Here is an 8706-nt window from a genome sequence, read left to right on the forward strand (position 1 = left end):
AATTGATGTTTGATCATAAGGTGTTTGTACATTTGTTCAAGTCAAGTTTTATGCCTCTAAATGCTGTTTTTGCTGATTTTTACACTGAGGAAATCGATTTCCTTAAGGCTGAAATCGATTTCCTGCTGAGCGTGACTTGTTTTTTTTGAAAACTGCACTATGGAAATCGATTTCCCTCTGCATGAAATCGATTTCCTGCTGGCAGAATGTGGTTTTTTGCCTTTTTTATGCTTGTTTTGGTTTCCTACTTCCTCCACTTCATTAATATCATTGGATCTAGGATGTTGATAGGTTTGAAATGACCTAATCCATAATATTAGATGAATGATATTAATGATAGTGTGAGTTGATTATCTTTTGTGAATTTTATTCTTCTTCCTCCATTTCATTAATATCATTGGATCTAGGATGTTGATAGGTTTGAAAGAACCAAATCCATAATATTAGATGAATGATATTAATGATAGTGTGAGTTGATTATCTTTATGCATTTTATCTTCTTCTTCTCTTTTTTTTCTTTTGATCGATGAAAGTCTTAATACTTTGAGAATTCTTATGGATTCTTAGTGAAGACTAGATCGTTACCTATCTTCTTTTCGTGCGGTATTGCTTTCGGAAGGCGATCTACATATCGTTCTTCTCGCATACATTAGCACATAAAGTTTTGACCGGCCTCGTTGTAGGGTGATTTCTCCATAAATCACTTGGCGATCTGCTTAACATAGCGCAATATTTCGTGTCCCGAATCAAAAAGATCAAACATGGAAGAGAATTGTATGCGGTTGATTTAAGACTTGTGGAGGTTTTTATCGTGTAGTCGCTATGATTTTATCAAGCTTCTGATAAGCCCCATTGACTTTAAATCCGAGTACATCATTCACTCACCATAGATCTTCCTACTAACTTTGATAACATACTTGACAAGTTTCAAGATGGTTATCTTTAACATTTAACAACTAACTTTAATTTCCGCACCTTTATATTACCGCTCTTTATATTACCGCTCTTTATATTTCTCGCCTTATCGCTTTACTTTATCATTTCATCATATTTACTTTCCGCCATTTTTCCTTTGTCCACTTGGACCATACTTTATCTTTTCTTGCTAAAACACTAATAAATAACCAAAATCTAAAAAATACATAAGGCTCTCTTTGGACTATCAGTTACTATCCCTAGCGCTTTGGAGATTCGGACTTATGGACCTAGTACCTCTGGACTCATTCTATTACTATCCTGTGATTGTTCTGTCTGTCTGGCATTGTTCTGTTGTATGTTTATGTGTGCAGGTATTTCCTTGAAAGCCCTTGATGGTTAATTCCAAGGCATTGAGATAAGGATTTTACCCGAAAACAGCCGTTACTCTGCCCGATTTTCGTCGGAATCTTAATGTGCTTAATGAAAAATGGTGCTAAGACAATAAGTTCATCTGGATCCCCAAGTGTTAATGTGTTGGTATTGATAAATCCAAAGGATGGGAAAACTACCTTGGCTCTTAATGTCAAGTGTTGGCTTCTTATTCGGTTAGACCGTTTCTTTCCTTAGCTTTTATTTTATGCATTAGGTTAGCCTCTTCATCTCCTCCCATTCTTAAATTTTCAAAATCTTCTCTCTTTTTCCAAAATATTCTTATGTTTGCAAACCTTTTTTTTTCTCTCTTAAAAATATCTTTCGCCCTTAGTGGCTTTTCTTCAAAAGTTTAGACACCGTTAATTGTCGAAACGAGTGGTTATACCCCACGATTTTGAAATTGATTGATAATAACGAGATCTTTTCCGCGTGAGAGAGCTAGTGGCATACTCGTTGATTTTATCCGAGTTGGAGCCCTTCTTTCATTTGTGATGCAAAGAACTTGTTTGTTCTCATGCTCAAGATCAATGGCTGAGTATTTCTCTCTAACGACAACAAAGTGTTTATTCGTTTTAAAAACGTTTTTCCCAAAAGCGGAACTACATTAGCTCTGACTTCTCCATTGCACCGAGGAGGTATGTAGGCCCAAAGCTTAACGCTTTTCCGAGCTTATTTTGAAAATAAAACAAACCGTTTTTTTTAGCACACACACAACACAGATTTTCAAAAAGGTTCCCGTGGAGTACCACGAATATGAGGGGTGCTTTAAACCTTCCCCTTGTATAATCAACACCCGAACCTGAGTTCTCTTTCTTGTTTTAAAAACAAAACTTTGGGTTTTTCGTTCTTTTCCCTTTTCCTTTGAAAAAATAAAGCGCGGTGGCGATTTCAAACGGAATATTGATTCGAGTCAATCCCATGGCTTCGATGTCAGATTTTCCCCGCTACACACACTACACTTTCAAACATTTCAAACAAACAAGTGAGCTAAGCAATTAAGAGCCCATGGATAACCATGGATAACCATGGGTGCTAACACCTTCCCTTTGTATAACTTACCCCCCGAACTCCAAATCTCTTAAAAAGGTCTTTCCTGTTCTTTTTTCCTTTCCTAATTGGATAAAATAAAAGTCGGTGGCGACTCTTGCTAACCGCAACATGTTTTGTGAAATAACAAAACAAAAAGTCAGTTCTCCCACCGTGTTACAGTCATCATGTGCACCTTTGCATTAGGGATCTTAGAATGCACTCAAAACATGTTTGAAAAGATATCATGCATAAAAAATTAATTACATAACATTAAAAATCATTTGGAAGATTTAAAAATCACTTTTTGCTCAAAACGTAAGTGTGTGTGTCGATACATACCTTTTATAGGTCGACACATGTGCTGTAATAATAAAGTCTATAGCTTCTGTTTATATGTGTTGACTCATGTGTCAACACATGCTATTTGTGTGTCAACACATGCATTTTTTACGTCGACACATGTGCTGCAATTTTAAAGCATGTAGGTATATGTGTCGACAGACACAACATTCAGGTCAATACATGAGTTGCAGTTTTAAAGTCTGTAGCCTTTATTTCTATGTGTCGACACATGCATCAATACAGGTCAACACATGACTTACATGTGTCAACGCATGCAGCGGTTTTTTTATATAAAATTTGCATTCTTTTCCAGATATTTGGGGTTTCCTTTTGGATCCAACTTGCACCTCTATAAATACATCATACACGCATCATTTTCAACTTGATGAAACTATAAACACATATTAAGATTTCTCATCATCTTCAACCTCTATGCATACACACAAACAAAGTATACATAATCATTCATTGTTTGGGTGCCATCTAGACTTGGTTGATAACGTTTAATTTAGGTTGGTTGTAACCTAAGGTTGGGTTAAGAATCATAAAGGGTTTCATATGGAAACAACTAAGTGTTTGTCCTCCAAGATCATTGTGGATTTGGGAGTTATTTCAATAAGAAAACCGAACTTGGTTTTCCTTCAAGATTATTGGAATTAAAAGGTTTTGGACACGATTATGCAAATTGGATTTGATCGAGTGAAAGACTCTGAAGAACGAGAGATTCTTGCAAATGATTAGCGTGAGACGGTAAATCTAATTAAAAAAACCTATGATTTTTTTAATTATCATTAAAATTATTTATTGATATCTGCAAATTCAGAAACATATTTAAAATTAAACATTGTATTGATAACTTTTTACTAGATCTGTGAGTGCAATTTTCTATTCAAATTTGCTATCTTGACATCAATATCCTACACCGTATTTATATACAGTGAACAGTTTTTTTTAAATAAAATAATATTACTTTCTTAAAAAAATATGTTAAAAAATTTATTTATAATACAAATATAAGATTGTATCATTAATCAATTATTTTACTTATACTTTATTAACCACTTTTATTACTTTATTAACCAATTTTTACACTCTATTAACAAACTTTATTTTACTATTATTCTTTTTATGTTTGAGAACTCATTAACCAAGTTATGAACTATATTAACCAATTTATACATAATATTAACCAAAATTATATATATATATATATATATATATATATATATATATATATATATATATATATATATATATATATATATATATATATATATACTAACCAAACTTAATTTGAACTGTATTAACCAAATTTATATATTTCATTAAATAAAGTAAATTTAGACAAAAGTACATTAAAATGTCAAAATAATATTCACGTGTTTGTGAACAGTATATACAATGTAGTGTTATTTTTTGGTGTCAAGATATATATATATATATATATATATATATATATATATATATATATATATATATATATATATATATATATATATATATATATATTTTCTATTTTAAAATTATTAAAAGATAATTTTATTCTAATCCTGTAGAGTATTCTCTAACAGCTGTATCTTTTGAAGTTACTACCTTACCTTCTTTCCCTTTAAAATATTCTCCCCATGTGAGCTTTAGAAAATTCTCACTTTGCCAATGCCAATAATTTTCTAAATTTTCTTCCTCATTTCATTCATGAATAGATAAAATAGATAGTGTATTACTGTATTAGATAATTGAATTCCGCACTATAAATTAAGTATATTATCTTCAACAATTCTAAATTATTTTCCTCTTTCTTTATTCCTTGAACCAGCTCCACTCATCTCTAATTATTTTGTTAGAGAGATAAAGCACTAGCACAACTTTTCAAAGATCAATTTAAGTGGATGATACTTACCTAAAACAAAAATAAAAAAATAAAAAAATAAAATAGATGACACTTTGTTTGGCAAGTTGGAAACATGAAACATTTGTGTTTCCTTTTAGCAGGCAGGGGAGCAAATAAGAATACATATAGTAACTAAAAAAATTTAGTATAAGCAATACTATGTTGGGTATTGAGAGACAATAAGAAACTCAGCTTATCTATATGTGATAAGTTATCAGAACATCAAATGAATTTTAATAGATAAATTCTTTTTATATTTAAAAAGAAATTAAACATAAAATCAAATATTTATAATATGTGATATTAATATATTTTTGAGAAATAAAAAAATTATAATTTAACTAAATAATACAAAATCAAACTCGATGAATAAGCTATAAGATTAACGATTTATTGGTGTGAATATTTTTTTTTGTATTGACAATCAGTTTCATTCGACGTTTTCAAAAATCTGAGTTTAGTGTTAATTAATTTATGAATCACTTTTCATTTTTGCAATTTAATTTTCCACGTTTATAAATAATATTTTATTTATACTTGTGGTGTTTTTTTTTTAAATTTAAATCTAAATTTGTCCATTTATTCCATAGAATTGCGATGTATAGTATTATCATGTTTGAATTGTGTATTTTTAATGATTTAAATTTTATATTCTTCAATCATTTTATACTTTTTTAATAATAATTTTTTTAATGAATCAAATTTTATATCCTTCAATCATTTCATCTTTATTATTATTATTATTATTTATTTAATTAATTAAGAGTGTAGCAAATAATGATTGATTCAATGTCTATATTCCATTTGCTTAAAAAACAAACTAAAATAAGTGACAACCATATACATGTTAAGTACAGATTCTTACACTAACATTCTCCACTGATATATATATATATATATATATATATATATATATATATATATATATATATATATATATATATATATATATATATATATATATATATATATATATATATATATATATATATATATATATATATATATATATATATATATATATATATATATATATATACTCCTTCCGTCTCATAAAAAGTGTCTCATTTATATCTTTTATCTGTGTCAAAATAATTATCTTTTTAAACTACTAATGCAGCATTTATTATTATTTTTCCACTACTATACCCTTAAAAATTTAAAGCTAATACATCTAATATTTTTTTAAATATTGTGTATTATTTAAATAGGACACTTATGAGATGGAGGGAGTATTTATTCTTCCATTTGCATTTTTCTTCTAAGACAACGAGGCATTAGCTTAAAAAGCAAAAATATATTTGAGTACTATTGTAATAGGAAGAAAATGATTATGAAGTCAAAGAACTATTTAATTTGAAAATGGAAGTACCAAAAATATAGATCATGTGAATGAGAATGGAATGGAATGTGATTCAGCAAAATCCACAATATATCATTAATAGTAAGTGATGTGATGTGGTTGGATCTAAGTGTTCCAAATCCACTCATAGGAATTCCATCATATCTTTGTCCCTAATTTGCTTTCTCAGACATACAGAAATAAAAACAATGCACGGTCATAGAGGAAAGCAAAGCTGAAACTCTGTCACCTTTCAATCTAGCAACTCCAAAATGCTTTGGTGATTTATTTTACTTTCTACTTTTAAAGAATGATTTGGTGTGAATTCGAATATGCTTCAACATACTAAATAGTAAATATTCTTGTAATATTTTATCAATAGTATTGTATTCCTCTATGTTCTATTTATAAAACAAAATTATTTTGTAATTTATTAAATAACTAATATATTTTGATCTATAAAAGTAATATTTCTTTTATAAATAAGACCAGAAGTAGTATTATAAAAGTTCCGACTATAAAAGTTGCGACTATAATTACATTTTATTAAAAAATAGTGAAGTACTCGATGTTCATATCTTGGAATAATTTGGCAATCACAAAAATTCATTGGGAGACCAATGTGAGTGTTTTTGTAGGAAAGTGAGAAACTGATGATATCTTAATTTAAGGTTATTGAGACCTGCAACTTTTACAGGTTAACTTTGATATTCTCACTGATAAAGAGAGGCTTCATCTGACAAAGTTGACAACAATTTTAGAGGTCTTATCCTTGAATAAATTCGAAGAAGAATCATATGTGTGGTAGAAGGATCAAACCGAATTCTCTATTAAGTATTGTTTTTTGTAGGTGTCCGATTTATTGAATGTTGACATAATCTTGTATTGGGTAAAACACTCTTATACTCTTATTAATCCATCTTTTGCTTATAAAAAAGAAAAGTATGTCACTCAATCCAAATTTTTTTTTTAATTATTTAAATTACGAAAACAACATTCTTTGTGATGTCATTATTGAAATGATAGTGTATTGGATAATTGAATTCCGCACTATAAATGAAATATATTATCTTGAGCAATTCTCCACTCTTACAATTCTATTTAAATATCTTCTCTCATACTTTATTCCCTGAATCATCTCCACTCATCTCTAATTATTATGTTTAAGAAACAACGCACTGCCATAACTTTCTAAACATCATTTTGAGTTGAAGATACTTGCTATTAAAAAAATGAAATTAATGCAATATTATATGACACTTTTTCTTTTGAAAGTTGAGAACATGAACCATGTATGTTTCCTTCGTGCAGGCAGGGAAGCTAATAAGAATTCATATAGTAACATAAAAAATATAACATGTAATATAAACTACACTATGTAGGGTATTGAGAGACAATAATAGACTCAACTTATCAATTTTTAATTTATATACAATAAACAATCGGAACACTTGATAGGTAACTATACATATCAAATAAATTTTCATATAATTCAGTGAGTAGAACTTTTTAATTTGAAAAAACAGTTAAAAATGCATTCACACAAGATATATAATTAAGGTCTTTGTAAATATAAGTTATCTTGATAGAAAACAATGTTACATATATAACTTGCACAGCAAAATTTGTATTAATAAATAGGATGAAATATTTAAAAAGTGGGCAGTTTTAAATTTTTGATGAGAATTTTTAAAAATGGATCAAATTTATTTCAACTTTGATATCATTCATTAAACTCCTTATTTTGCAAATTTGTATTTAATTCTATGTAGAATATTTATTTTAAATAGAACACACACCTCTTTAAAAATAGAATTTAATGAATGAAAAATAAGGTCACTATTAAAAAAAAAAAACCTTTCGTAAAATAATATTACGACGGCCCCTTTGTTAACCGTGGGGGTATTTCGTTTTTGGACTTTTTTTTTAGTTTTTACTGAAAGATATATCACTACGGTTAACACTATCTTATCAAATAAAGAGGACAAGATCTATGAAGATTTGACTTGGTTCACAAGATTTTGTTAATCATCTTAGGTATATGAACTCCATATCATATACATTTTTTAGTGCTCAAAATATTTTTTATCATGCATTGGAAAATTTATTTTTCATGTTTGAACCATATTAAATCACTTTCAAATATAATATTTTTCATTTTTGAGCCATGTTAAATCACTTTCAAATATAATAATTTTCATGTTTGAACCATGTTAAATCACTTTCAAATATAATCTATTGACTTGGATAAAATCAATAGATATTGCATAAGGTTGGTTCAAATACTTAGACAAATATTTAATTTTTTTTTAATTTTTCATATATATTCTATTTTTGATAAATTGTGGCAGTTTAACTTGTCGTAACAGCACTAAATACCGCCACAATTTGCACCGGCCTGAAACAGAATTTTAATTTTGAAATTTGAAAACCGTTTTGCACTTGTTAGGTCAAGTATCTATTTAATCGACTTAACAAGTCTTATAGAGAATTCAAAATTATGTCTTTTTCATGAACCATTGTTGTTCTAAATTATTGCAAACCTTCGTGAAAATGTTTAAAACTTTTGCATTAATTCATAGAGGTTTATTAGGATGTATTTAAGGCAAAAAAAACATTAGTTTTCAATCACCTCTTTAAATCAAAATTCTACAAAACTCTCTACATAATTTTTCATTTACAAATGTCCATACTAAGATGTTTTTTTGAGAAAATTGTCATATCATTGTAAAAGTATCATTGAACACTTAGA

This window comes from Vicia villosa, linkage group LG1 (assembly GCF_029867415.1).
Source record: "Vicia villosa cultivar HV-30 ecotype Madison, WI linkage group LG1, Vvil1.0, whole genome shotgun sequence".
Taxonomy (NCBI): domain Eukaryota; kingdom Viridiplantae; phylum Streptophyta; class Magnoliopsida; order Fabales; family Fabaceae; genus Vicia; species Vicia villosa.